We start from the raw sequence: 23,256 nt of genomic DNA, 5'->3' as shown, positions 1-23,256 counted from the left end.
AAGAATTCTTTCTCACTCTAAAAATATTAGAAATATGCTAAACAAATGGACTATGGTATATGTTTTAACGAAATAGGGTCGGGTTTAAAAACCCCAAAAATGAAGCTCCGAAACAGGGTATGCGGGCGCATATGCGACCGAAGAATGGATATGCGGTCCGCATATCGGCCGCACAATTTGGTGCCAAAAATTAAAAAATATCTGCCTAGGTATACGGTAGTTATGCGGCCCGCAGACCTGTTCTGCGGTCACATAATGCGCCACAGAACCTCCCTCCACAAAAATCCTAAGGCTGATTGTGCGACAAAAGTGTGGCCGGCAAAATGATTATGCGGTCGCATAATTGGCTGCGAAATTGATAACAAAAATAGCCCAAGTAGCTGCTTCACTCTGCGGCCATTCTACGACCCGTAGAGTGATTATGCGGCTGCATAATGGGCCTTACATCCTCCCTCAATTAAGATCATACGTCCTCGAATGAGGGTCAAGGTTCATTATTAGCATCTTATGTAACTCAGTTTTCATACCACACACCAGCAACCCCAAATTTGACTAACTCCCTAAATTTCCAAAAATTTCGCCAGAGTTTCCCCTGTAACTAGGCCTATCCACCTGTCAGAGAGCCCCAGAAATACATCCTTAAAACATATACATAAACCAATGACGTAACATAACGCATAACAACGCCAATTGTGGCCTCACAAGCAATATATTACCAGGAATAGAACACCCTTAACATCAACTGTATAAATGATACATAATTCATGGAAAGTAACTCTTAGAATTTTCATAAATTACAACTTTATAAATTCATGGCTATTCAAACAAATAAGGATACTTCTTTTTCATCTCTTCCTCGGCCTTCCAAGTATCCTCGTCAACCTGCTGGTTTCGCCATAACACCTTCACGGAGGCAATTTCTTTATTCCTCAACTTTCGGACTTGCCTATCAAGAATCGCAACTGGAATTTCTTCATATGATAGTTCTTCATTAACTTCAATGGTCTCAACTGGCACAATAGCTGACGTATCTCCAACTACCTTTTTCAACATAGATACATGGAACATCGGGTGCACTAATGACATCGCAGGTGGTAGCTCAAGCTTGTACGCCACATGATCAATCCTCTGAATGATTTTGTACGGCCCGACATACCTCGGACTCAATTTCCCTTTCCTTCCAAACTACATTATACCCTTCATTGGGGAAACCTTCAATAATACCTAATCATTTTCTTTGAACTCTAAGTCCCTGCGACGAACATCCGAATAGGATTTTTTGATGACTTTGAGCAGTTTTCAACCGATCCTTAATGATTTTAAACTTTTCCATAGCCTAATGCACAAGGTCTGGTCCTATCAGCTCAGTTTCCCAATCTCGAACCACCCAATGGGAGATCTATATTTCCTAACATATAAGGCCTCAAATGGTGCCATATGAATACTAGCATGGAAGCTGTTATTGTAAGCAAATTCTATCAGTGGCAAATGATCATCCCAGATACCCTTGAAGTCGAGAACACAAGCACGCAATATGTCCTCAAGCGTCTGAATAGTCCGCTCTGCTTGCCCGTCAGTCTACCAAGCCAAGATAACTCCGAGTCTCCGTAGCTGAGGACGGTCTGGGCCAACTCTGCACTGCTTCAATCTTCTTTAGATCTACCTTGATCCCCTCACTCGACACTACATGACCCAAAAATACCACTAACTCTAGCAAGAATTCACACTTTGAAAATTTTGCATATAAATTCTTCCTCCATAAGGTCTGAAGCACGGTCCTCAAGTGCTGCTCATGATCCTTCCGACTCCGAGAGTACGCTAGAATGTCGTCAATAAACACAATGACGAAAGAGTAGATATAGGGATGAAATACACTATTCATCAAGTGCGTGAATGTTGCTGGGGCACTGGTCAGCCCAAAAGACATTTCCTAAAAGTAGTCTTCGGGATATCTGGCTCCCGAATCTTCAACTGATGATAGCCTGAATGCAAGTCGATTTTAGAGAACACTCTGACACCCTAAAGCTGATCAAATAGGTCATCAATACGTGGAAATGGATACATGTTCTTCACTGTAACCTTGTTCCACTAGCAATAATTAATACACATTCGCATAGAACCATCCTTCTTCTTTACAAACAAGACAGGAGCACCCCAAGACGACACAATGGTCCAAATAAAGCCCTTATCGAGCAACTCTTGCAACTGTTCCTTTAATTCTTTCAACTGTGACGTGGCCATACGATAAGGTGGAATAGAAATGGGTTGAGTGTCCGGTAACAAATCAATACCAAAGTCAATATCCCTATCGGGCGGCATGCCCGGAAGATCCGCCGGGAATACATCTGAATAATTCCTCACTACCGGAACAGACTTAACGGTAGGAGTATCAACACTACCATACCTCACATATGCCAGATAAGAATCACACCATTTCTCAACCATTCGCTGAACCTTAAGAAATGAGACTACCCTTCTAGGAATATGATCTAAGGTACCTATCCACTCTAGCTGCGGTAGACCTGGCATAGCCAACACCACCATCTTGGTGTGACAATCAAGGATAGCGTGATAGGGTGACAACCAGTCCATGCCCAAAATAACATCGAAATCCATCATACTGAGCAATAATAAATCGGCTCTGGTCTCAAAACCACTAAGAACAATCAAACACGACCGATACACACGGTCAACAATAATAGAATCACCCACGGGTGTAGACATATATATAGGTGAACTCAAAGAATTATGGGATACACCCAAATACGAAGCAAAATAAGATGACACATAGGAATAAGTGGAGCCTGGATCAAATAAGACTGATTCATCTCTATGACAGACCGGAACAATACATATGATGACAGAATCAGATGCAACTATCTCCGTTCTAGCAGGAAGGGCATAATATCCGACCTGGCCTCCCCTTCTAGGGCGACCTCTACCCGTCCGACCTTGATCTCTAGCTGGCTGTGTAGGTGGGGTGGTAGCTGGTACTGTAACCATAGCGTGAGGACCCGACAGAGCACACAGTGCCTGAGAAATCTGTGGAGGTGTACCCCTCCTAATCTGGGGCAATCCCTCACCATATGGCGAGTGTCACCACACTCAAAACAAGCTCTCGGAGGACATGGCTGTTGTGACTGGTTCGTGCCTGATCGACTGGACGGACCACTAAAAGCACCCCGTATAGTAGGTACGCTAGATACTGGCGGTGCCTAATAGGAATCCTGGGGCCTAGGAGTGGCCGGAGCACCGCTGACGGCTGGAAGTGCTGAATGAACAGGGCTGCCCATATAACCCCTACCCTGACGAGCTGCAGCTGCGGTACGAGTACCACTATAAGTGCCAGACTCTCGAGACCTCTTGGCCTCTCTCTCCTCTATATCCCGAGTCAGCATACCCTCCAACCTCCTAGCAATCCCCATTACCTGCTGGCACGCAATATCTATCTCCCGCTTTTGAGCCATGTTAAATCTGATACTAGGGTTGGGCCCCTCAACAAACCGATGAACCCACTCACGAACAGTAGCAACCAAGGCTGGGGCATGCCTAGCCAAATCACTGAATCAAACCGCATACTCTGACATGGTCATAGAACCCTGTCACAATTGCTCAAACTCTGCATGCCATGCATCTCTGAGACTTTGGGGAACATACTCCCTCAAGAACATATATGAGAACTGAGTCCAAGTGAGTGAAGCTGCCTCAGCCGGACTACCTAACTCGTATGCTCGCCACCACTGATAGGCCGCTCCTCTAAGCTGGAACATAGTGAAAGCAACCCCACTAGACTCTGCAACACCCATAATATGAAGGATACGGTGTAACTCTTCAAGAAAATCCTGGGCATCCTATGATGCCAAGCCACTGAAGGTAGGAGGGTGGTACTTCTTGTACCTCTCGAGCCTGAGCTGCTCCGCCTCGAAAACTGCTGCACTAATCTCAGGCTGAACTGGAGCTACCTACTACATTGGTATGATCTTTGGAACCACACGTAGACATGCGATACTAGGCTAGGCATGACAGCTACACATGCTAAGGAAACTCAGTTAAGGAATTTAAAAGATGTCTACTCAGCAAGAACCTGAATTTTCACAATTATTCATGTGCACACTCGTCACCTTGCGTACACGGCGCTCATATGTCATATATTATTACAACGATACCAAATCCTAAGGGAATCCCCCCTACAAAATTTTAGACAAGTCACTTACCTCGAACCAAGCTCAATCAGTCAATAAGAATGCATTTTCCTCGATTTTACGACTCCGAACGACCCAAATCTAGCCAAAAGTAATTACACACTATGAATACAACTACAAGAAACTAATTTAAATAATGGAACTACGACTCTAGCAAAGGATTGAAAAATCGCCCAAAAAACTCAACCCGAACCCACGTCTCGGAATCGGGTAAAAGTCACAAAATACGAATACCCATTCGATATCGAGTTCACCTATACCAAAATTACACAAATACGATCCCAAAATCTCGATTTAAAATCTCAAAATTCGGCCTAAGGATCTTCCACCTTTTCCCCCAATTTCTCAACCCAAATCCTTAATTAAATGAAGAAAATTAATGATAGATTAGTGGATATTAATAAAAAAAATAAGTGTAGAATCCTTACCCAAATATTTCCTCTGAAAATCCCTCAATTTTTGCCTCAATTCGAGTTCTCTAAGTCCCAAATTAAAAATGAGATCAAACCCTCGTTTTTCCTATTTTTCTGCCCAGTGAAACCGCATCTGCGGCCCAAGAATCGCTTCTGTGATGCCGTACCTGCGGAAAATCATCCCAGGTACGGAAAATACTTAAGTCCTAGACTTTTGCTTATGAGGACAAGGGACCGCATTTGCGGAACCGCTTTTGTGGTACAAGGATCGCACCTGCGACCCAAAGCGTTTTTGCACTCCTGCCATCGCAGAAGCGAATGAGCTTCTGCGGAAAATATTCTGCTTCTACGACCACTGGTGGGCAAGGCTGTCAAGACCCAAATTTCTCTTATAGACCGTGATGGTGCATAACGTCGCTGCTAGGCAAGCCTACGATGAATTTACTACGTTATTTCTTCTTTTGAACAATTTCCAAGTAATTAAATCCCATTTGTTTCAAAATTTGAGAGATAGAGAGTCAAGTGATTAAAATGAAAACATCTGAATGCAAGCATAATATGTAAATACCCCAAAACCATAAAGTCTACTAGAGTGTGTGCCAAGATCTGGTGTCACAAGTATATGAGCAACTAGTAGAATATACAAAACTCCAAAAATTATCCGAAATAAAGTAGACATAATATAAATACAAAGAGAGACTCTAGGGGCTGCCGAACGGCTCGGAAAGCAGCTCACCACTAGGCCTCGTGATATCTGGGACGCGCGCCGGTAGGACCGCCAGATGCACCGGCCTCAGATCCTGCACGGTTAGTGTAGAAGTGTAGCGTGAGTACATAAATAACATGTACCTAGTAAGTATCAAGTCTAACGTCGAAGAAGTAGTGACGAGGGGTCGACATCGATACTTACTATGGGCTACCAATAAAAGTACAGAATTTCTAAATAGCATAGGTCATGTAATCAAGATAATAACTAAATAACAAGCATGGAAGAAAGAATTTCTTTCACACATGGTAAGTCCCACATTAATTCCATCATGAATAATTTTAACCTTTCAAGCCATGAAATGATATCAAATATATAATTAACTCTGAGTGTTAACACGCACGATTATGCCGAGGTCGTACGGCCCGATCCAGAATAATGTGTACACTGTCGAGGGTCGAGCGTTACAAACCATAGATGCATCTATCTAGTGTCGAGGCGTTCGACCCTCCAAAAGAAGAGAGGATACTTTATAAGCTCTAACTTAAACATTATTAAAGGCTAATACACAATGTAATACAAATTCCATTAACTATCTTTCACAATTCCTCTAACAAGTTCCATTATAATTTAGGCACTTTAATTAACAAGTAGGATGCAAACATCTCAAATAATTCATGATTTGGGTCCTAAGACTACCCGAACATAAGTATAATTAGTAGCTATGCACGGATTCTCGTCACCTCGTACGTACGTAGCCCTCACAATTAGAAGCAAACATTAATTTAAATCACTATGCGTCAAATTTCCTCTTACAAGGTTAGAAAAGAGACTTACCTCGTCTCAAGGCTCACTTTCCGGTCAAAATTCTGCTCTAAAGTCCCAACTCGGTGCCGAACAATCCAAAACTAGCCAAACATTATATAAATTAATCAATACATGTTCAAAAGTTCATATTCAAACTATTTGAGTGATTACCCAACCCCAATTTGAAGGATTCCTAAAATTCACCCCGGGACCACATGCCCGGATTCCTGAAATTTTCGAAGAAAGTTGTTACACATAACCTCACGAACTCAAATATATAATTTTCACTCAATTCCCTAACCATTTTCTTAGTTGAATTCCATTTTTATCAAAACCTAGGTTTTTCATCTAAACCCATGATTTCATAGTTTTACATGTTAAATCTACCCATAATCTATGTATTAAACTCATATTGCATAGAAATTACTTACCTCAATTATCTAGGTGGAAACCCCCCCCCTCTTTGAAGCTCCAAAGTAGCCAAGTGTGCAATAAATGAACTCAAAATAACCTAAGTCTCGTTTTAAAAGGACCACACTGCCTCTAGAGATTCTGCACCGGCGGTCTCTAGGCCGCATCTGCGGCATAGCTTCTGCGGAAGTGCCTAGGCTGGCAAGTTTCTCATCTGCGGATGGGAGTCCGCTTCTGCGGTCCCGCTTCTGCGGCGAGCGCTCGCACCTATGACCCCGTTCCGCATCTGCGATCATCTTTTCGCACCTGTGCCTCCGCAGGTGCGGTCCCTTCGCCACTTCTGCAATCACTAGGCAGCCTGTGTTGTGCCGCTTCTACGGTCCATGGCTCACTTCTGCAAGCTCGCACCTATGGCTAGCCCTCCGCAGGTGCGATTACACCACAAACCTGGTGCTTCAGCTGCTCTTCCAATTCCAAATGAGTTCCGCGCCTCGTCCGATTTACACACGAGGCCCCGCCCAAACATACCAACAAGTTTGAAATCATAAAATAAAATCGCTCGAACCCTCAGAACGCATAAAACAATATCAAAACTAAGACTCACACCCCAAACAAAATTGAATCAACTTATGAACTTCAAGTTCTTCCAACTTACTTAGAACGCACCAAAACATACCCAAACTACTCGGAATGACACCAAAATTTGCGTGCAAGTCCCAAATTACCATACAGAACTATTCCCAGGCTCGAAATCTCAAACGGACCTTGATAACACCAAAACCTACTCCAAACCAAATTTAAATAACTTTTAAACCTTCAAGGTTCCAACTATCAGTATTAAGCACCGAAATGCTCCCGGGTCATCCAGAACCCATCCGAACATACGCCCAAGTCCAAAATCATCATACGAATATATTGGAACTATCAAATCCCAGTTTCGAGGTCGTTTACTTAAAATGTTGAACAAAGTCAAACTTAGCATTTTAAAGCCAAATTAAGGAACCAAGTGTTCCGATTTCAACCCGAACCCTTCCAAGCCCCAAATTAACCATCCCTGCAAGTCATAAAACTGTAAAAGCACATACGGGGAGTCTTATTTAGGGGGACAGTAATCTAGAAGGCGAAACAACCGGTCGGGTCGTTACATTCTCCACCTCTTAAACAAACGTTCGTTCTTGAACGGGTCTAGAATCATACCTGAAGTGCCGAATAGGTGTGGATATCTGCTCCGCATGCCCTCCTCGGCCTCCCAAGTCGCCTACTCGACTGGTTGGACCCTCCACTAATCGTTTACCTCATAAATCTTCTTGGACATAAACTGGCAAACCTGCCTATCATAAATGGCAACTGGCTCCTCCTCATAACCCAAGCTCTCATCTAACTGAACCGTGCTGAAGTTTAACACATGCAACCTGTCGGCATGATACCTCCAGAGCATAGACACGTGGAAAACTGGATAGACTCCCGATAGATTGGGAGGCAAGGCAAGCTCATAAGCAACCTCCCCAACTCGCCTCAACACCTCAAATGGAATTATAAACCTCGGGCTCAACTTGCCCTTCTTCCCAAACCTCTTGACCCCTTCGTCGGTGAGACCTTCAAGAGAACTTTCTCGCCCACCATAAATGATAAACCATGCGCCTTCTGATCTGTGTAACTTTTGCCTGGATTGTGCTGTGTAAAGTCGCTCCTGAATCAACTTTACTTTTTCCAAGGCATCCTTCACCATATCAGTACCATAAAACTTAGCCTCGCCTGGCTCAAACCATTCGATGGAAAACGACATCACCGATTATATAAATCTTCAAATGGAGCCATCTCGATGTTGGACTAATAACTGTTGTGTTAAGCAAACTCGGCCAAAGGCAAGAATCGATCCCACTACCCTCCGAAGTCAATCACACGTGCTCTAAGCATATCCTCCAAGATCTGAATTGTCCTCTCCGACTGCCCGTCGGTCTGCGGATGAAAGGATGTGCTGAGCTCTACACGGGTCCCCAACTCGCTCTGTACTGCTCTCCAGAAATGTGAAGTAAACTGAGGGCCTCTATCTAATATGATGGAGAAAGGATCACCATGCAACCGAACAATCCCCTGAATATAAATCTAGGCCAACCTCTCTGAAGAATACATGGTCACAACCGGAATGAAATGTGCCAACTTGGTCCGCGGCAAGGTCCGCGACAACCCAACTATGAAGTCTATAGTAATGCGCTCCTATTTCCACTCCGGTATAGTTATTTGCTGAAGTAGGCCACCTGGCCTCTGATGCTCATAGTTGACCTGCTGGCAATTTAGACACCTCGCAACATACTCAACTATGTCCTTCTTCATCTGACGCCACCAATAATGCTGCCTCCGGTCGTGATACATCTTCGTAGCACCTGGATGAATAGAATACTGAGAACGGTGTACTTCTTCTAGGATCTTCTCCCTCAAGTCATCAAGATTAGGAACACATAGGCGACCCTGAAGTCACAGAATATCATCCTCATCGATAGTAACCTCCTTGGCACCACCCTGCAGTACCGTCTCTTTGAGAACCAATAAATGCGGATCGTCAAACTGGCAAGTCTTGATCTGCTCGAATAGTAAAGATTGAGTGACGACGCATGCAAGAACTCGGCTGGGCTCTGAAATATCCAACCTCATAAGTCTGTTAGCCAAGGAATGAATGTCCAAAGCTAGTGGCCTCCTCTGCATAAATGAATGTCAAACTACCCATAGTCTCCGCCTTTCTGCTCAAGGCATCTGCAACTACATTCGCCTTCCCCGGATGATAAAGGATGGTAATATCATAATCCTTCAGTAACTCAAGCCACTTGTGCTGCATCAAATTGAGATTCCTCTTCTTGAATAAATGTTGCATGCTGCGATGATCGGTGTAAACCTCACAGGACACCCTATAAAGATAATGCCTCCAGATATTAAGAGCATGAACGATCGCGGCCAACTCCAAATCATGTACATGGTAATTCTTCTCATGGGGCTTCAACTGACGTGAAGCATATGCAATAACTCGCCCCTCCTGCATCAATACACAACCCAAACCAATGCGTGAAGTGTCGCAATACACAATATACATCCCTAAACCGGAAGGTAGCACTAACACTGGTGATGATATCAATACGGTCTTGAGCTTCTGAAAGCTCGCCTCGTAATCATCGAACCATCGGAACGGAGCATCCTTCTGGGTCAATCTAGTCAAAGGTGTTGTAATAGATAAGAAGCCCTCCACAAACTGACGATAGTAGCCTGCCAACCCTAGGAAGCTCCTTATCTCAGTCGCTGTGGTAGGATGGGGCCAACTCTAAACTGCCTCGATCTTCTTGGGATCAACCTTAATACCCTTGCATGATACAACATGTCCCAAGAATTCCATATAATCTAGCCAGAACTCTCACTTGGAGAACTTAGCATATAGCTTTTGTTCCCGTAAGGTCAGAAGTACTACTCTCAGATGCTGTTCGTGCTCCTCCATGCTACGCGAGTAGATCAAAATGTCATCAATGAAGACAATGACAAACGAATCAATATACGACTGAACACCTTGTTCATCAAATCCATAAACATTGCCGGGGTGTTAGTCAAGCCAAAGGACGTCACTAAAAACTCATAATGGCCATATCTAGTCCGGAAAGCCGTCTTCGGGATATCGGAATCCCGAATCTTCTGCTGATGGTACTTCGATCTCAAGTCACTCTTAGAGAACACCCTAGCACCCTGCAATTAGTCAAACAAGTCATCAATACATGGCAACAAGTACCTTTTCTTAATGGTAACCTTGTTCAACTGGCAGTAATCAATGTACATCCGCATAGTCCCATCTTTCTTCTTCACAAATAACACTGGTGCACCCCAAGGCGATACACTCGGTCTGACAAACTATTTTGCTAGCAAATCCCCAAGCTTCTCCTTCAGCTCCTTCAACTCTCTCGGATCCATGCGGTACGGTAGACTAGAAATAGATATTGCGATCTGGTGGCATGCCTGGAAGATCAGAAGGAAACACATCAGAGAACTCCCGGACCACGGGCACTGAATTAATCATCGGAGTCTCTGTTGTAGTATCCCGAACATAGGCTAGATAAGCCATGAACCTCTTCTCGACCATGTGATGAGCCTTTAAAAAAGAAATAACCCGACTAGGTGTACTAATAGACGAACCCTTCCACTACAATCTAGGCAACTCTGGCATCGCCAAGCTAACAGTCTTGGCATGACAATCAAGGATGGTGTGATATGGAGATAACCAATACATGTCTAGGATGACCCTAAAGTCAGTCATGTCAAGCAACAGAAGATTCGCTCTAGTCTCATAACCACAGAATATAACTATACATGACCGATAGATCCGATTCACAACAACATGATCGCCCACTGGTATGGACACATAAACGTGAGCACCCAAGGACTCACGAGGAACACCCAAGAAATGAGCAAACAGAGATGAAACAAATGAATAGGTAGACCATGGATCAAATAGTATCGAAGCATCCCTACGACAGACGGAAATAATACCTGTGATCACGGCATCTGAGGCCACTGCATTTGGTCTGGCCGAAAATGCATAGAATCTAGCTGGAGCGCCACCTGACTGGCCTACTCTTGCCTGACCTCCACCTCTAGGACGGACCCTACCCACCTGCCCTCCGCCTCTAGCTGGCTAGACAACTGGTGGGGCAGCTGGTGCTGGAATAATTGGTTGTTGACCCTGTTGTACTGCCTTGCCCCGAAGCCTAGGGCAAAATCTCCGCACATGACTGAGATCCCCGTACTCGAAATAACCTCTCAGTACGGTGGACTGCTGACCTGATGTCTGACCCTGATGGCCTGAATACCCACTGGAGGATCCCTGAATAGCTGGCAGGCGGTAAGAACTCTCTCGCATGGCACTAAAATAAGGTCGCACTGAAGCACCCCGAGGAGGCGGTAGTGCTGGATATGTGGGCCTGCTAGACTGACCCCTCACGAACTGACCCCTACCCACAGTCAGGGCACCAGTGAACTTTCCAGAATATCGGAACCGCTTATCTCTCGTAGCCTAATCCCGACCACGCTGATGTGCACCCTCGATCCTCTGAGCTATCTCTACAACTAGCTCGTAAGAAGTCCCCATCTCTACCTCTCGGGCCATAGTGGCCTGGCTAGCAGAGTGCAAACCGACAAAAAATATCCGCACCCTCTCTGCATCGGTCGGAAGTATCATAAGTGCATAGTGAGATAACTCAGAGAATCTCGCCTCATAGTCAGTCACTAGCAGCTGGCCCTACTTGAGCTGCTCGAACTAAAATCGCAACTCTTCCCTCTGAGAGGGTGGAATATACCTGTCCAAGAAGAGGCGTGTGAACTGGTCCCAAGTCATGGGAGGAGAACCTGCTGGTCTTCCATGAAGATATGACTGCCACCACCTACGGGCCCTGCCCTCCAGCTGGAAAGTAGTAAAATCCACCCATGAGACTCCAATATCCTCATATTCTGCAGTCTGTCCCTGCACCGATCAATAAAGTCTTGGGGGTCCTCGTGTCGCTCCCCTCCAAAGACAGGAGGTTGTAGCCTGGTCCATCTATCCAATAGTCTATGCGGATTGCCGGCCGCAGCTGGTATGGGCTCAGGTATAGCTGCTGCAACTGGCTGAGCTCCGCCCACGGGTAGTGCGCTCGGGGTCTGATGTACGAAAGCTTCTTGCGCTGGAGCCTAAGCGGTAGGGGTCTGTGCTCCCCCTCCTGCCTGAGATATTGCAGGGTTTACTGAAAATAAACCAGCCTGAGTCATAGAATCCATGAACCGTAACATACGGTCCATGACCTCCTGGAATCCCGGTGCGGACATGAAATCCACCGGGGCTAGTCCTGTTGCAGGCACCTCATCCTGCACCTTAATAATGGGACCCTCTACTGGATCCACTGGTGGTATAACTGGTGCAACTCTAGGATTCCCTCGTCCTCTACCATGAACTGGAGCCCTCCCTCGGCATCTAGCAACAGGGGGAGTAGCTCCTCCATGGTCTGGTATATCCGTCGTGCGCGTTCTCACCATCTGTGAGAGAATGAGATAAAAATACTTAGTACTACATCAACTGCATGATAGGAGATGAAGAAAGAGTAGTTTCCTAAAACCATATACCCTCTCGAAGATAAGTACAGACGTCTCTACACCGATCCGCAAGATTCTATATTAGGCCTGCTCATAACTTGTGAGACCTACGTGAACCTAGCTCTCTGATACCATGTTGTCACGACCAATATTTCTCATATAGGCCGTGATGGCACCTAACGTCACTGCTAGGCAAGCCTACGATGGATTTATTACATAATTTTTTCTTTTAAACAATTTCCAAGTAACTAAATCCCATTTGTTAAGAAATTTGAGATATATAGAGTCAAGTGATTAAAATGAAAACATCTAAATGCAAGCATAATATATAAATACCCACAAACCATAACGTCTACTAGAGTGTGTGCAAAGATCTCGTGTCACAAGTATATGAGCAACTAGTAAAATATACAAAACTCTAACTACTGTCCTAAATAAGGTAGACAGAATATAAATACAAAGATAGACTCTAGGGGCTGCAGAACGGCTCGTGAAGTAGCTCATCACTAGGCCTCGGGATATCTGGGACGCGCGCCGGTAGGACCGCCAGATGCACCTGCCTCAGATCCTGCACGGTTAGTGCAGAAGTGTAGCGTGAGTACATAAACAACATGTACCCAGTAAATATCAAGTATAACCTCGAAGAAGTAGTGATGAGGGGTCGACATCGACACTTACTATGGGCAACCAATAAAAGTACAGAAGTTCTAAATAGCATGGGTCATGTAATCAAGATAATAACTAAATAACAAGCAGGAAGTAAAGAATTTCTTTCACACATGGTAAGTCCCACATTCATTCCATCATGAATAGTTTTAACCTTTCAAGCCATGAAATGATATCAAATATATAATTAACTCTGAGTGTTAACACACACGATTATGCCGAGGTCGTACGGCCCGATCCATAATAATGTGTACACTGTCGAGGGTTGAGCGAAACGAACCATAGATGCATCTATCTATTGTTGAGTCGTTCGGCCCGCTCCACAAGAAGAGAGGATACTTTATAAGCTCTGACTTAAACGGTATTAAAGGCTAATACAAAATGTGATGCAAATTCCATTAAAGGTTTTTCACAATTCCTCTAACAAGTTCCATTATAATTTATGCACTTTAATTATCAAGTAGGATGCAAATATCTCAAATAATTCATGATTTGGGTCCTAAGACTACCCGAACATAAGCATAAGTAGTAGCTACGCACGGACTCTCGTCACCTCATACGTACGTAGCCCCCACAATTAGAAGCAAACATTAATTTCAATCACATATGCGGCAAATTCCCTCTTACAAGGTTAGACAAGAGACTTACCTCGTCTCAAGGCTTATTTTCCGGTCAAAATTCTACTCTAAAGTCCGAACTCGGTGCCAAAACAATCCAAAACTAGCCAAACATTATATAAATTAATCAATACATGTTCAAAAGTTCATATTCAAACTATTTGAGTGATTACCCAACCCCAATTTGAAGGATTCCTAAAATTCACCCCCGGGACCACATGCCCGGATTCCTAAAATTTTCGAAGAAAGTTGTTACACATAACCTCACGAACTCAAATATATAATTTTCACTCAATTCCCTAACCATTTTCGTGGTTAAATCTCATTTTTATCAAAACCTAGGTTTTGCATCTAAACCTATGATTTCACAAATTTTACATGTTAATTCTACCCATAATCTATGTATTAAACTTTTATTGCATAGAAATTATTTACCTCAATTAGCTAGGTGGAAACCCCCCCTCTTTGAAGCTCCAAAGTCACCCAAGTGTGCAATAAATGAACTCAAAATAGCCTAAGTCCCATTTTAAAAGGAACACACTGCCTTCGGCGATTCCGTAACTGCGGTCGCTGGGCCGCATCTGCAGACCAAAGTCCGCTTTTGCGGAAGTGCCTAGGCCGGCTGATTTTACTTCTACCGACGGGAGTCCGCTTCGCACTCTCTTGAATATAAATCTAGGCCAACCTCTCTGAAGAATACGTGGTCACAACCGGAATGAACTGTGCCAACTTGGTCAACCTGTCGACAATGACCCAAACAACATCAAACTTCTGCAATGTCATCTGCTGAAGTAGTCCACCTAGCCTCTGATGCTCTTACTTGACCTGCTGGCAATTTAAACACCTCGCAACATACTCAACTATGTCCTTCTTCATCCAACGCCACCAATAATGCTGCCTCAGGTCACGATACATCTTCGTAGCACCTGGATGAATAGAATACCGAGAACTTTGTGCTTCCTCTAGGATCTTCTCCCTCAAGCCATCAACATTAGGAACACATAGGCGACCATGAAGTCGCAGAATAGTGAAGACTGAGCGACGACGCATGCAAGAACTCGGCTGGGCTCTGAAATATCCAACCTCATAAGTCTGTTAGGCAAGGATTGAATGTCCAAAGCTAGTGGCCTCTCCTCTGCTTAAATGAATGTCAAACTACCCATACTCTCCGCCTTTCTGCTCAAGGCATCTACAACTACATTCGCCTTGCCCGAATGATAAAGGATGGTAATATCATAATCCTTTAGTAACTCAAGCCACCTGCGCTGCATCAAATTGATATGCATCTACTTGAATAAATGTTGTATGCTGTGATGATCGGTGTAAACCTTACAGGACACCCCATAAGGATAATGCCTCCAGATATTAAGAGTGTGAACGATCGCGGCCAACTCCAAATCATGTACAGGGTAATTCTTCTCATGGGGCTTCAACTGACGTGAAGCATATGCAATAACTCGCTGAGGTAGGACGATGCCAACTCTGAACTGCCTCGATCTTCTTGGGATCAACCTTAATACCCTCGCCTGATACAACATGTCCCAAGAATTGCATAGAATCTATCCAGAACTCTCACTTGGAGAACTTAGCATATAGCTTCTGTTCCCGCAAGGTCTAAAGTGCTACTCTCAGATGCTGCTCGTACTCCTCCATGCTACGCGAGTAGATCAAAATGTCATCAATGAAGACAATGACAAACGAATCAATATACGGCCTGAACACCCAATTCATTAAATCCATAAAAGTTGCCGGGGAATTAGTCAAGCCAAAGGACATCACTAAAAACACATAATGGCCATATCTAGTCCGGAAAGCCGTCTTCGAGACATCAGAATCCCAAATCTCCAGCTGATGGTACCCCGATCTCAAGTCGATCTTAGAGAACACCTTAGCACCGTGCATATGGTCAAACAAACCATCAATATGCGGCAACGGGTACTTGTTCTTAATGATAAACCTGTTCAACTAACGGTAATCAATACACATCCGCATAGTCCCATCTTTCTTCTTCACAAATAACACCGGTGCACCCCAAGGCGATACACTCGATTTGACGAACATGTTTGCTAGAAACTCCTCAAGCTGCTCCTTCAACTCCTTCAACTCTCTCGGAGCCATGCGGTATGGTGGAATAGATATAGGCTGGATACCTAGAGCCAACTCAATACAGAAATAGATATCCCGATCTAGTGGCGTGCCTGGAGGATCAGAAGGAAACACATCGGAGAACTCCCGGACCATGGGCACTGAATCAATCACCGGAGTCTCTACTGTAGTATCTCGAACATAGGCTAGATACGACAAGAACCCCTTCTCGACCATGTGTCGAGCCTTTAGAAAAGAAATAACCCGACTAGGTGTACTAATAGACGAACCCTTCCACTACAATCTAGGCAACTCTGGCATCACCAAGGTAACAGTCTTGGCGTGGCAATCAAGGATGGCGTGATATGGAGATAACCAATCCATGCCCAAGATGAACTCAAAGTCGGTCATGTCAAGCAACAGAAGATTTGCTCTAGTTTCATAACCACAGAATGTAACAATGCATGACCGATAGATCCGATTCACAATAACAGAATCGCTCACTGGCGTGGACACATAAACGGGAGTACCCAAGGACTCATGAGGAACACCTAAGAAATGAGCAAACATAGATCGCACTGGAGCATCCCGAGGAGGCGGCGGTACTGGATATGTGAGCCTGCTAAACTGACCCCTCACGGACTGACCCCTGCCCACAGTCAAGGATCTACTGAACTCTCTAGAATATCGGAACCGCTTATCCCTCATAGCCTGCTCCCGACCACGCAAACATGCAGATGCATCTGCCTTAGATCCTGCACGGTTAGTGCAGAAGTGTAGCGTGAGTACATAAACAACATGTACCCAGTAAGTATTAAGTATAACCTTGAAGAAGTAGTGATGAGGGGTCGACATCGACACTTACTATAGGCAACCAATAAAAGTACAGAAGTGCTAAATAGCATGGGTCATGTAATCAAGATAATAACTAAATAACAAGCAGGGAGTAAAGAATTTCTTTCACACATGGTAAGTCCCACATTCATTCCATCATGAATAGTTTTAACCTTTCAAGCCATGAAATGATATCAAATATATAATTAACTCTGAGTGTTACCACACACGATTATGCCGAGGTCGTACGGCCCGATCCATAATAATGTGTACACTGTCAAGGGTCGAGCGAAACGAACCATAGATGCATCTATCTATTGTTGAGGCGTTCGGCCCGCTCCACAAGAAGAGAGGATACTTCATAAGCTCTGACTTAAACGGTATTAAAGGCTAATACACAATATGATAAAAATTCCATTAAAAGTCTTTCACAATTCCTCTAACAAGTTCCATTATAATTTAGGCACTTTAATTAACAAATGGGATGCAAACATCTCAAATAATTCATGATTTGGGTCCTAAGACTACCCGAACATAAGCATAAGTAGTATCTATGCACGGATTCTCGTCACCTCGTACGTACGTAGCCCCACAATTAAAAGCAAACATTAATTTAAATCACCTATGGGGCAAATTCTCTCTTACAAGGTTAGACAAGAGACTTACCTCGTCTCAAGGCTCACTTTTCGGTCAAAATTCTGCTCTAAAGTCCCAACTCGTTGCCGAACAATCCAAAACTAGCCAAACATTATATAAATTAATCAATACATGTTCAAAAGTTTATATTCAAACTATTAGAGTAATTAACCAACCCCAATTTTGAAGGATTCCTAAAATTCACCCCCGGGCCTACGTGCCCGGATTTCGGAAATTTTTGAAGAAAGTTGTTACCCATAACCTCACGAACTCAAATATATAATTTTCACTCAATTCCCTAACCATTTTCGTGATTAAATCCCATTTTTATCAAAACCTAGGATTTTCATCGAAACCCATGATTTCACAAATTTTACATGTTAAATCTATCCATAATCTATGTATTAAACTCATATTGCATAAAAATTACTTACCTTAATTAGTTAGGTAGAAAACCCCCTGTTTGAATCTCCAAAGTCGCCCAAGTGTGCAATAAATGAATTCAAAATAGCCTAAGTCCCATTTTAAAAGGACCACACTGCCTGCAGCGATTCCGCACCTACGGTCGCTAGGCTGCATCTGCGGTATCGCTTCTGCGGACCAAGGTTCACTTCTGCAGAAGTGCCTAGGCCAGCTGGTTTCGCTTCTACGGATGGGAGTCCACTTCTGCGGTGAGAGCGGCCACTTCTGCAATCACTGGGCAGCTTGTGCTGCGCCGCTTCTGCGGTCTATGGCTCCCTTCTGTGAGGTTACGCCTGCGGCTAGCCCTCTGCAAGTGTGATTACACCAGAAACCTGGTGCTTCAGCTGCTCTTTCAACTTCGAATGAGTTCCGCACCTCGTCCGATTAACACCTGAGGCCCCCGGGGTCCTTCCCAAATATACCAACAAGTTTGAAATCATAAAATGAACTCGCTCGAACCCTCAGAACTCATAAAACAATATCAAAACTAAGAATCACACCCCAAACCAATTTGAATCAACTTATGAACTTCAAGTTCTTCCAACTTACTACTCAGAATGACACAAAAATTTGCGTGCAAGTCCCAAATTACCATACGAAACTATTCCCAGGCTCGGAATCCCAAACGGACCTCGATAACACCAAAAAATACTCCAAACAAAATTTAAAGAACTTTAAAACCTTCACGGTGCCAACTATAAGTCTTAAGCGTCGAAACGCTCACGGGTCATCTAGAACCTGATCCGAACATACGCCCAAGTCCAAAATCATCATACGAACCTATTTGATTTGTCAAATCCCTGTTTTGAGGTCGTTTACTTAAAATGTTGACCAACGTCAAACTTAGCAATTTAAAGCCAAATTAAGGAACCAACTGTTCTAATTTCAACCCGAACCCTTCCAAGCCCCGAACTAACCATCCCCGCAAGTCATAAAACAATAAAAACACATACGGGGAGTCTTATTTAGGGGAACGGGAATATAGAAGGAAAAATGACCTATCGGGTCATTACAAAGGCCAGCTCCGCATTTGCGACTCAAAGCTCGCTTATGCAAGTCCGCACCGGCGGCCCATCCCACCGCAAGTGCGATGACACCAGAAATAGCCCAGCATCAGCTATTCCTCTAAGTCCAAAAATGATCCGATAATAATCTGAATCACACCCGAGTCTCCCGGGACCTTAACCAAAAATACTAACAAGACCTAAAATATCATACGAACTTAGTCAAGCCTTCAAATCATATCAAACAACGCTATAAATACAAACTGCGCATTGATTCAAGCCTAATGAACTTTAGAATTGTAAGCTTCTACATCCGATGCTGAAACCTATCAAATCAAGTCCGGTTGACCTCAAATTTTGCACACACGTCATAAATGCCATTATGGACCTGTTCCAACTTCCAGAATCGAAATCCAACCCCGATATCAAAAAGTCCACCCCCGGTCAAACTTTCCAAAATTCACCTAACTTTCCAACTTTCGCCAATTAATGCCGAAATGGCCTACAGACCTCCAAAATAACATTTGGACACGCTCCTAAAACCAAAATCATCCTTCGGAGCTATTTAAACTAACAAAACTCCATTACGGAGTCGTCTCCACACAATTCAAACTACGATCAATTCCTACGACTTAAACTTCCATTTTAGGGACTATGTGTCACATTTCACTCCGAAAAAAAACAAAACCTTCTGGCGAGTCACGTAACCACATAATGAAATAGTGGGAGAAATAAATAGGGGTTCGAGGCTAATACTCTTAAAACGACCGGCCGGGTCGTTACACCACGAAGTCCCGAGAGGTACTTAGCAGCTACTAGTCCGTGATTCGAGGTAGAGTTGCATTCCTTTCGTAGACCCTTGAGTTATTTTCTATTTCATTGTATTGTTTCCTCTCATTACGTAGAGTGTTTTATTTGTTTCAAACTTTGTATTTAGTTGGATTTAGACGCTCATGTACTTATGACACCAAAGGTCTTGGGATAGTTTTGTTATGTCATCGGTTAGTTATTAGATATTTATTAATTTTCTTTTTATATTATCTGTTATGTTGGCTTGCCTGGCATTCGGTGTTAGGCGCCATAACGATCCCGCGATGGGGATTTCGGATCGTGACAAAAATAAATAGGAAAATTGTTCTTGTATGAAGAAAATACAAGGACAGAAAAAACACAAATTGTGGAGTTTTCTTGTTGGAAAGAGAAAGTTTCTTCCTATTTTTTGTGGTCTTTTTTATTGTTTTAAAATATTTTGTGTCTTTGTTTGTAAAAACTATCCAACATATAATAATATTGAAAATAACTTTCTCCATTTGATTTTGAACTCCTAAAAATTAGGAAAGGTTTTTGATTTTATAATTTCATCCAATATAAAATATATTTTTAATGGGTAAAAAAGGCAAATCGCATTTCGCTAAGAGCGTTTGTGCTTTTAGTATAATATAGATTATGTATAAATATACATATGACATACATAAATATACATATAATATACTATATGCATAATCAGTATATATGTTTTGTTTATTTGGGCTACCACCTGTAATTATGAGAATGAAAATAATTATCACAGTTATCACACCATCCACAGGAAAAAAAACAAGAATTGGGAATATATGAGAAACAAAGCTAAATGCAAGAGGTGGTTATTGGTGATAAATGAATCACCTGAACCATTGTGTTGAATCTATGAGCACTGCTTGAGAGCTTTGGCTGGGAGGCAATGACACCAGCAAGAGATGCAGTTCCTAGAGAACGGGAGCCGATTGGTGGATAAGTTAGCGACCAATTATCATCAGTAGCAATTGCAGCAGTGCACTACTCAATCCCCTTTATATTGGCAACCAGTGCTTGCTCAACACAGGGCCTAAAGATTTTCAAGAGAACCGGTGAAAGGGCCAACCCCCGAGCTTCGAGTAAAGAGCAGTGCCCGAGACTTATGTGAACACTTTCAACAACAGGTCTTAAGCATCCTGATGCTGCTGGTGAAGCTATCACATGTCTCTTAATTACACGAGCAAGTTTCTCTTAAGCATCCTGATGCTGCAAATTTCTCGTTACTAGCTCAGACGAATAACAAGGTTCATCATTAAATAAGGTCAAGGAATCACTTGTGGCCTATGCAATGGTCGAGAATACAAGCTGTGAAAGAGTAGCACTATATGCTACTGCATGTGAAGTACCTGAAGGCCGAAGACCCTGCATATTACCTTGTAATTTCTGCATATTACACTGATCAAGGTATACCTGAAGTCAGTGTCTGTTTACTACGAGAATCCTTTGCCATATGTTCACCTTCATCCAGCACATCCAAAGCTTTATCCACTCTCCTCTCAGCAAGAAACACTTCCAGCCTCTCTATAAATTGTCCTAACCAACTCTCAAAATTGGCGGCATATCTGTCACCAAAATTAGAACTATCATCTTGTGTCAAACCCTCGGATCTAGACAGAGAATCAACATTAATTCCTTCAGCTAAACGAATGAACAATTGCAGCTCGAGTAGATAGGAGATTTCTCAAGGCAATAAGTTGTCCTGCAAGTGATGCACCAACAACCTAGATACATTACAAAAGGATGATAGTGGTTGTTTCAGCAGCAGATGAATATTTTACTAGTAACTATAGTTCATTAAGTAGTCACTAAAATAACAACAACAACAAATCCAGTGCAATCTCACAAAGTGGGATCTGGTGAGGGTAGTGTGTACACAGACCTTATCCCTACCTTGTGAAGGTAGAGAGGAAGTAGTCACTAAAATGGAAACTGAAAAAACAAATTTTCAACCAAGCATATGAGTAATCGTAGCTTAACTTTTCAACAAAAGCATGTCAACAGATTTCATACTCATAAGCAATAGACTAATCACATCACTGAAACTTCAACTATTGCAAATTCTAATTTCCTATAATTCCATCTCCCTGTCATATTTAACAAGAACAGACCGATGGCTTACGTGTCTGATAACATGAAAAATAAATAATAGACATTGAAAACTTGTATCTTTGGACCCCAAGAAAAGCAAACTTAAGAAGGCAATGCACTTTGTGAGGGGAAATAAAAGTTAATCCAAATGTACACAATCCACTGTTCAGTAAGATATGGATGAAAAGAAAGAAAAAAGCTTTTTTTTTTTTTCAGTGAAGCTTAAATCTTATCTTTATGTGCATTATTTTTATTTAAAACAGCCAGCCAACCAGGGGAAGGATTTCAAGTCCGAGTAGAAAGCTAATACTTTATGAGAAGCCTCTATAAAGCCTATATCGCGAGGAGCTAGATAGAGAGAAAATAGTTCCTCTTCCTAATGGTAGCCTCTATTCCTTGATTACTCCGCAAGTTAAAAAAAGGGCTTCTAATGCTTTTTGAAGCCAATTAAGGGCATAAACGAGCTTGGCCCCTTTTTGGCAATGGTCTTTCCAAGCAAGACGCACTTCTTATCGGCTTTCATCTTAATTAAGTAGAGATAGAAGAAATTATGTATAAGGAGTTCAATGAAAATTTTTTGGTGCATCTATTAAGTACATCTACAAGAGGATGAAACTATTATGAGGGCTCGAACCCCAGAAGAAATTCATACCACATAGTTGGTATGAATAAATGTGCATGAGTATGCATGGGCATATAATAATGCAGAGAGGTTAATTAATTACTTTTTCGCTCATGTGACACCATCGATTGGTAACATAGGAATCAAGATCAAAATGAACCTTTAAAGACTTTGAGCTTATCACTAAGTTATAGATCTTTCTCCTCAAAATCTATTGAATCTCCTATGCTTGACGAGAATGAACCTCCATCCATCTTTGTCTCCCTCTCTCTATATTTTTTTGCGAATCGCACACATGCAAAAGAAAAGAAAATAAAAAGCGAGATCAACACATGATTAATTTAGAAGGTTGACTTATCACCAATCACGGTGGACTCGCTCCTAATTACCTTCTCTTGGCCATTTTCTTTTTGTTTTAACAGGCAAAGACATATTTTTACTCTTTCTTTATCCAAATCATAATCATAATATTTGATTTTTACCCAGCCATATATTATAGACTTATTTACTATCACTAAAGAGGTTTTAAATTATATAAATTTACCAATTATATATAAATTAGTAATAAATAAGAACCCTTCCCTTACTATTAGGGCTTTTAATTGGTAAACGAATCACATCCCTCTTTCTTCGCCTCTCTTTCTCTGCTCTCTCCTCTTCATCTCTCTCTCTCTCTCTGTTATTTCCAACGTTGTTATTCTCAAGCCAGTGGGTTTTACCCTTATTCTCACTCATAAAAAATCATATTTGATAGCGTGAGAGCTTTACTTTCT

At 42.7% G+C, this 23,256-nt stretch overlaps 1 pseudogene; it reads right to left on the bottom strand.

Moving 5' to 3' along the window:
- LOC142167276 (exocyst complex component EXO84A-like) overlaps window positions 1-22,915 on the bottom strand; it is a 29,702-nt pseudogene extending 6,787 nt beyond the window's left edge.
- Window positions 22,916-23,256: the final 341 nt, after the last annotated feature.

This window comes from Nicotiana tabacum, chromosome 12 (genome assembly GCF_000715075.1).
Source record: "Nicotiana tabacum cultivar K326 chromosome 12, ASM71507v2, whole genome shotgun sequence".
In the NCBI taxonomy this organism is placed as follows: domain Eukaryota; kingdom Viridiplantae; phylum Streptophyta; class Magnoliopsida; order Solanales; family Solanaceae; genus Nicotiana; species Nicotiana tabacum.
The sequence above is the reverse complement of the archived record's forward strand: the minus strand, read 5'-3'. Positions and strand labels throughout refer to the sequence as shown.